The 8,397-nt window shown below is 47.3% G+C and overlaps 1 protein-coding gene across 2 annotated transcripts in view; it reads left to right on the top strand.

Annotated features, from left to right (window-relative positions):
- Positions 1–3,446: 3,446 nt before the first annotated feature.
- ZNF644 (zinc finger protein 644) overlaps positions 3,447–8,397 on the top strand; it is an 84,870-nt gene continuing 79,919 nt past the window's right edge. The window contains exon 1 of one of the 2 annotated variants that reach the window (XM_063428376.1): positions 3,447–3,465. The gene's annotated coding sequence lies outside the window, so the exon portion shown is untranslated. Of the gene's footprint in view, positions 3,466–3,996; positions 4,085–8,397 lie in introns of those variants that run through there. The other variant, XM_063428375.1, reaches the window with a different exon arrangement.

The following is an 8,397-nucleotide window of genomic DNA, read 5'->3' as shown; positions in this document are numbered from 1 at the left end:
GAATGTCTGCCTGTGACTGTGTGTGTGAATGTCTGCCTGTGACTGTGTGTGTGAATGTCTGCCTGTGACTGTGTGTGTGAATGTCTGCCTGTGACTGTGTGTGTGAATGTCTGCCTGTGGCTGCCTGTGACTGTGTGTGTGAATGTCTGCCTGTGGCTGCCTGTGACTGTGTGTGTGAATGTCTGCCTGTGGCTGCCTATGACTGTGTGTGTGAATGTCTGCCTGTGGCTGCCTATGACTGTGTGTGTGAATGTCTGCCTGTGACTGTGTGTGTGAATGTCTGCCTGTGGCTGCCTGTGACTGTGTGTGTGAATGTCTGCCTGTGACTGTGTGTGTGAATGTCTGCCTGTGGCTGCCTGTGACTGTGTGTGTGAATGGCTGCCTGTGACTGCCTGTGACTGTGTGTGTGAATGTCTGCCTGTGGCTGCCTGTGACTGTGTGTGTGAATGTCTGCCTGTGGCTGCCTGTGACTGTGTGTGTGAATGTCTGCCTGTGGCTGCCTGTGACTGTGTGTGTGAATGTCTGCCTGTGGCTGCCTGTGACTGTGTGTGTGAATGTCTGCCTGTGACTGTGTGTGTGAATGTCTGCCTGTGGCTGCCTGTGACTGTGTGTGTGAATGTCTGCCTGTGGCTGCCTGTGACTGTGTGTGTGAATGTCTGCCTGTGGCTGCCTGTGACTGTGTGTGTGAATGTCTGCCTGTGACTGTGTGTGTGAATGTCTGCCTGTGGCTGTCTACCTGTGACTGCGTCTGTGACTGTCTGCCTGTGCCTGTGTGTGTGAATGTCTGCCTGTGACTGTGCATGAGACGGACTTTTGGTGACTGTGTGTGTGACTGTCTGCCTGTGCCTGTATGTATGAATGTCAGCCTGTGTGATTGTCTACCTGGGACTGTCTGCATGTCACTGAGTGTGTGTGTGTCTGTGTGCTGCCTGTAACTATGTTACAGTCTGCCTGTAATTGTGTGTGTGTGTGTGTGTGTGAGACTGTGTGTGTGACTGTCTGCCTGTAGCTGTGTGTGTGTGACTGTCGGTCTGTAACTGTGTGTGTGTGACTGTCTGCCTGCAGCTGTGCGTTTGACAGTGTGCAAGTGACTATGTGTTTGGTACGGTGTGCATGTGGCTGTATTTGACAGTATATGCGTATAACTGTGTACATCTGACTGTATCTGACTGTCTTCGCCCTGCAGTGAGTCGGCACATAACATCATCCAAGCATCGGCGTCATATTACAGGATGTGCAAGGGACGTGTGCATGAAGAGCACAGAGATCCCAGCAGCAACCACTGACTACCAGGGACTGAGGATCCACTCTAGCCCTCCCAGAGCAAGGTAGGGAGGCTGGGTGGACCTCTTAATTATTAAATGTGTGCATGTATGTGATGTTTGCGTGTGTATATCTAATTATGTGTGTTTGTAATTGTATGTGTGTGGGTCTGTGATTGTGTATGTATGTGTTTATGTGTGTGGTTGTGTGTGTGTGTATCTCTGTAGTTAAGTGTGTGTGTGTATATATACATATATATATACACACACACACACTTAACTACAGAGATACACACAACCACACAGATAAACACAGACATACACAATCACAGACCCACACACATACAATTACAAACACACATAATTAGATATACACACGCAAACATCACATACAGTTAAAGGACCACTCTAGGCACCCAGACCACTTCAGCTTAATGAAGTGGTCTGGGTGCCAGGTCCAGCTAGGGTTAACTAATTGTTTTATAAACATAGCAGTTTCAGAGAAACTGCTATGTTTATCAATTAGTTAAGCCTTCCCCTTTTTCCTCTAGTGGCTGTCTCACTGACAGCCGCTAGAGGCGCTTGCGTGATTCTCACTGTGAAAATCACAGTGAAAGCATGCAAGCGTCCATAGGAAAGCATTATGAATGCTTTCCTATGAGACCGGCTGAATGCGCGCGCAGCTCTTGCCGCGCGTGCGCATTCAGCCGACGGGGAGGATCGGAGGCGGAGAGGAGGAGGAGAGCTCCCCGCCCAGCGCTGGAAAAAGGTAAGTTTTACTCCTTTTCCCCTTTCCAGAGCCGGGCGGGAGGGGGTCCCTGAGGGTGGGGGCACCCTCAGGGCACTCTAGTGCCAGGAAAACGAGTATGCTTTCCTGGCACTAGAGTGGTCCTTTAAGTACACTGTTGCACACAGTGCAAGGATGTCACCTTGGAGGGTCTTTGCAAAATATGCCCTGAATGAGGAAGAGCTACTTTAAACAAGAATTTTGACAACCCCAAGTGGATCTGTCACTTTCGTGTGTCTGTGCGTGTTTTGCAAAGACCCCAGAAGGTGACAGGTCTGGTTGGGATCCGGTGACCGTGGGAGGCAGTAAAAGGCAGGTTTTACTTATCTGAGCTTTCCTTGCAGCCACTCCACATTCATCCGGGGGTCCATTTTCAGCTTCTGGCACTTCATCTGCCAGAAGATGCGTCAGTATTGTGATCTCACAAATGCACAAGAATAAAACACTGGCAGGGCACTCCTGGCACTATAACCACTACACTGAGATATGGATAGTTTGACAGGTGTTGCCCATTTTAATTTGAGGGCATAGCTACTCTGTCCTCAAAAACCCAGAAAATGTTCAGATTACCAGATACTGCAGAAATATTTACACGATTTCCAGCAATAGACACACAGAAGACCAGTGTTATGCTGGTGCGTCCCTTGACAATTCCCTGTAATTTATATTGACAGCGAATCATTTCATTACAGAGATAGTCCAGGTTAGCCACACTTAAGAGTTGCTTGGGCACTGTCCAAGGTGGTGGTGGTGGGGGGGAATAAAAAAAATAAATAAACACCAAGGTGTGATCTCATAGTAAACAACAATGCACATGCCTGCTGTTTTTTGGGCTTTTATTATGTTATCCTATACAGAGTTTTAGTGTGACCCATCTGGTAACCCAGGTCATTGCTACCCCATCATTCAACCAGTCCATTACAACAGTACATTCACTGCAGACTCAGACAAAGGGAAACTCCTCCTCCCTAGCACTCACTGCAACCATTTTGCATAAGAAAATTAACAAATAAATATATATCTATATTTGGGTGTCACCCACACAAGCTAAACCCCCCCAACACGTCACTGGCCATCACTGTGAGGGCAGAGGAGCTCAGGGAGGGATTGCCGCTTCCCTCCTTCCATTTTTTTTGTGTGTCCTCAGCGCGCCCCCGGCTCTCCCGGAGTCCACCCCCCAAAAAAATATACCCACAGCGCGCACCCGGTGTCCTGGCGCCACGGGGAGCAGAGGAGGAGGAGGAGGGAGAGAGAGAGAGGTAAGTGAGGGAGACAAGGAGGGAGGGGAGGAAGGTCACGTGAGGGTAACGTCTCGCTCCACGTCTCGTCCTGTTTTTAAACTTAAAGATTAAAAGAATAATAAAGTGCAGCCGGTAGGGGGGCGGGGCTTGGGCCTGTGCGGAGGAAGCTGAGCAGGTGAGTGATGCTTTCTCAATCGGTAGGTGGGTCTGAGAGCCCCCGCTGTTAAAGCGGTATGTGTTTAATTTAACCCCTGGGCTGTCAGGGCACACAGTACCGGGCTGTGGTGAGGTCGCGCACGGCCCCCAGGGGCCTGGCCGGCCAGCTCCATTAGCCTCCCGTGAGGTGAGCGCTCCTGCTCCACACACCGGGCGCCGCCATTTTCCCGCAGGTGAAGCGGCGGCTGACGCACTGTGCCGCACGGACCAACATGGCGGCCGAGCACGGTTAGCAGCAGCGGCCGCCGCCGAGCTGTGTGCTGGCAGTGAGGGGGGCAGCCTGCTCTCCTGTATAGCCGGCCTTGCCCTCCCTCTCTCCCCACACCCGGCCCGGGGGGGGCATGCCGGGGATGCTTGGCACAGCGTTCAGGCACGGTTCGAGTTAAACCGCGGACAAAGGGTTCATTTTAGGTTTATCTGTGACGGTTTTGTTTAGTCACGTGACTGCGCTCAGCCAATCCCCTGACGCCCTGGGTGAAGAAGGGTATAAGTACCAGGCGGACGCTGAGCCAGGCGGCCGCCATTGCTAAAATATTCTCATTTTATTTTTTTTGTTGGGGGACGTCTGGGGATGGACAGTGAGTGGTGCATGTTATTTATTTACTCTGTCTGTTTACCTTACTCTTATTAACAGCTACAGGCATGAGTGTTGGGTGCCTCGCCGGCCGGCTGAGTAAATGAGTGAGGCCTTGCTTTGGGGACTGTGGGGGCCACTTACCTGGACAGGTTGCTTGCAGCCAGGACTAACCGAAAGGTAGACCCCCATCCACCCCTTCCTCAAGGCTGGCAAAGCATCATGGGGTTTGTAGTTCCTCTAGGGGAGGGGGGGGGGGGGGTGTCTGCCTGTTGGCCAGACTTGGTTTATATAGGTGTATTTATGTCTGGGGAACCATTGGTCTAGCAGTAGATTGACTGGTTGGCTGTGTGTATTATCTGCATTAAATAAGCCCATTGTGTTATTACCATCACTTCATCAGCCTTTCAGTGAAAGCTATCCTTGCATACAACAGCTGTAATGGTCACATCTGTGGATGGTGTCCAGCCACCTCTTGTGGGCTGTTTTCCATGGTTTCTGTGGTTGACTGGGCATCATGGTGAACAGACAATAAATTCATCTCACCACTAGGCCCAGACATTTCTAGCCATTTTTGTTTATGATCTTGCAGACCCAAACATATTTATGTTCTCTGCTAAGAAAAAAAAATATATATAACACCAGCCTCTGGTTGTTTACTGCTCTCCTTACTTCTGCATATTTTTTGTTTGTGAGATACTTTTTATTGGTTGATGCCTGACACCGTTGTTGACGTTTTAGTGCACTGGTTTAACCTGTCAATGAATTTTGTATATATATATTTTTTTAAATGAGTGCCAGGTTATTCACTAGAGTCAGACTTGTTCAGGTGACACTATAGTCACCTGAACAACTTTAGCTTAATGAAGCAGTTTTGGTGTATAGAACATGCCCCTGCAGCCTCACTGCTCAATCCTCTGCCATTTAGGAGTCAAATCCCTTTGTTTATGAACCCTAGTCACACCTCCTTGCATGTGACTTGCACAGCCTTCCATAAACACTTCCTGTAAATAGAGCCCTATTTAGGCTTTCTTTATTGCAAGCTCTGTTTAATTAAGATTTTCTTATCCCCTGCTATGTTAATAGCTTGCTAGACCCTGCAAGAGCCTCCTGTATGTGATTAAAGTTTAATTTAGAGATAGAGATACAATTATTTAAGGTAAATTACATCTGTTTGAAAGTGAAACCAGTTTTTTTTCAATGCAGGCTCTGTCAATCATAGCCAGGGAAGGTGTGGCTAGGGCTGCATAAACAGAAACAAAGTGATTTAACTCCTAAATGACAGTGAATTGAGGAGTGCAATTGCAGGGGAATGATCTATACACTAAAACTGCTTTATTTAGCTAAAGTAATTTAGGTGACTATAGTGTTCCTTTAAATTAAAAAACGAAGACAATCTCCAAGTCAGCTATGCTTCGGCTGCAGCTATTTTGGCCTTAAATTTGAAATTCACTTACAATTTCTGACAATTCATACATTAGTGAATATGCCTTTTCTGTCTTTAAAGTAATCCATATTCCTACAACATTGTAGGTTTATTTGTGATTTTGCTGTAACTTTGCTTTCACCCAGATATGGTATAATGAATGATAGGCGTGCGCTTAGACTTCCTTGAGTGGTTAGGATTTTCTTGTATATTGAATGTGCCTTTTTTTTTTTCTTCTGGGTAATTCGCTTTTATATAGAACCATCCTATTACATAGCGCTATACAATTATAAAATGTGGATATTTTGAAGGTGAAATAGGCTGTTCTCGAACAAACTTGCAATCTGAGTACTTGAGGTAGGTGAATATGTGTTGTCAGGTGTCTTTCCCAGGGACACTTACTGGTAAGGTTGTCTGACTGGGCTTTGAACCTAGGAACCATGACCATGGTTAAAACCTGTAACCTGTTAGCTGCATATTACATTTACAATATGTTATCAGTTTCTGTGATGCTAGAGGAGATGGGCGTGTAAGTGGGGCCTTGTACAATTTAATTTTGTTTTTTTAAAAGATCTGTTTATTTTGGCATGAGGTTTTCCCATCATACCGTTTTTTTGTTTTTTTTTAATCAAGCATAACATAGAACGGTGGAATACACGACTCGCAGGTCTGTGTCAATGAAGCGTAAAACCATGGAACTCGCAGGTTCCTTAAACATTTAGGTAACTTGTGAGACACGTAGGTCTCCATTGTTGTTGGGTTATTAGTTGTCAGATGGTTACTAGTCAGTGGTCAGTTACTGTTTAACATCAAACAAAGCCAATGATTCAATAAGTGTCTGTGTGAGGTTGTTACCCCATTGCATTTATCTTCGTGATGTCGGTTCGTGTCGCCCCCACTCTGTGGGTGGTATGTTCTCTCAGTCATCAGTGGTCACTATCTATCGGCTCATCCTAATAAGGGGCTCCCTGCGCGGGGGCTTAGGGAGTCTGAGTTTCTGAGGAAGGGGGGGGGGGGAGGGAGAAGGAGGGTATTAAGGTGGATAGAAGGCAAGTTTTGCTCTCAGTGATTGGTGTTGCGCTTATATTAAGGTTCTTTTCGGTCTCCACTGGTGGTGTCAGAAGTGTCTTACTTTAAAAGTGATTTGAAATTGGCTGAGTCCGTGGATAGAATCCACTGAGTCCAGATATTCAGGTAGGTTTGGGGTCTCTCGCTGCTGCGGAATATTAGGTCTTTCATGGCACGGAGTTCTTCCATTTGTTGGAACCATAGTTCCATCGGTGGGGCTATGTCTTTCTTCCAGAATAGAGGCACCAGCCCTTTAGCCACATTCAGAATTCGTATTGTCAGTTAGTTTTTGTATGTGGATGTGCGGGTTGTAGTGTGATGTAAAATAATTGGTGCCGGTTTGAAGTGGGGGGGTCATCTGAAAATCTTTGAATAATATTGTGGACCTTTTCCCAAAATGGTTTTATTTTGGTGCACTCCCACCTCATCTCCGCACCTCCAACAGCTATTATCTATGGTTGGTATCATTGCATGTAGCGACTGGGGCGTCCTATACCAGTATGTTAGCAATTTATACGCAGTTTCTTGTGTCTTACTGGACACCGCGCAATGTAGTGTGAGGTCACAGATTTTGTGCCATTGTTTGAGAGTTAGTGTTTCCCCTAGGGCTTCTTCTCATTTCCCCATAAAGTGAGGTGTTGGTGTATTCTGTTTTGTGAGGAGCATAATGTATAGGGTTGATATGCCATGTTCCATTGAATCTTTGTCTGTGCAGATTACCTCTAGTGGAGTTAGGTCTCTTGTCAGGAGGGGTTTTTGTGGGAGAGTGGTGAGGAAGTCTGTCAGCTGTTTATATCTGAAGCAGAGCATGAAATTTGGGGTGTTCGTGTCGGTCATCTTGGTCAGGGGTTTGATCTGTCCCTCCGTGAACAGATGTTGTGCTTGGGGGATGTCTGCGCGCCTATCATCCTCTGGAGTGACTTTGGTTCTAGGCCTGGAGGAAAGGCTGGGTTGTGGACCAGCGGGTACAGGGGCACGGGAATGATGATAGGGCCAGTTTTGGGGCCTGAGTGTGCCATACCGTGATGGTGGCCTTAATGAGTGGGTGTCGGTCTACCAGTTTGGTACTGTGTGTTGGTTCCAGCCAGGGCATGACCGTCATGGGCTTGCCTACTTGTGTGGCCTCTCTTTCTTTCCACAGTTTGGTGACTCCCTGTTTGGACCATTCCACTATCCTTTGTAGGTGTGTGGCTTGGTAGTACAGCTTAAAGTCTGGGAGAGCCAGGCCTCCCTCTGACTTCGGCAGTGTGAGGATGTTATGTCGTATGCAGGCTTTATCATTGCGCCAGATGAACCTCAGTAACAGCGTGCGCAATGTGGCAAATACATTTTTGGGGATCGTGATCGGTATAGTTTGAAACCGGTATAGCACCCGTGGTAGGAGGTTCATTTTGACTATGCCCACTCTGCCGAACCAAGAGAGGTGTGGCAGTGACCATTTCTCCAGATCCTCCCCTAGCCGCGTTAAGAGAGGTTAGAAGTTGGCCCGGTATAGCTGGCTGCATTCCCTTGTAACCCAGATCCCTAAGTATTTCAAGGCTGAGTCTGACCATTTGAAGGCAAAGAGGCTTTGAGTATGTATGACCTGTTCCTTCGGGAAGGACACGTTAAGTATTGTAGATTTTGAATAGTTTATTTTGAAATTTGAAAGTGATCCATATGTGTCAAATTCTGTCATTATATGTCTAAGTGAGCGGTCCGGGTTTGTCACGAAAAATAAGAGGTCGTCCGCATAGGCCGCCACGGTGTGGACCGTTTTGCCAATTCTCATGCCCTGTATGTTTGGGTTCTGTCTGATCGCTTGGAGGAAGGGTTCGAGGGCA

Source organism: Pelobates fuscus, chromosome 7 (assembly GCF_036172605.1).
Source record: "Pelobates fuscus isolate aPelFus1 chromosome 7, aPelFus1.pri, whole genome shotgun sequence".
NCBI lineage: Eukaryota > Metazoa > Chordata > Amphibia > Anura > Pelobatidae > Pelobates > Pelobates fuscus.
The sequence above is the reverse complement of the archived record's forward strand: the minus strand, read 5'-3'. Positions and strand labels throughout refer to the sequence as shown.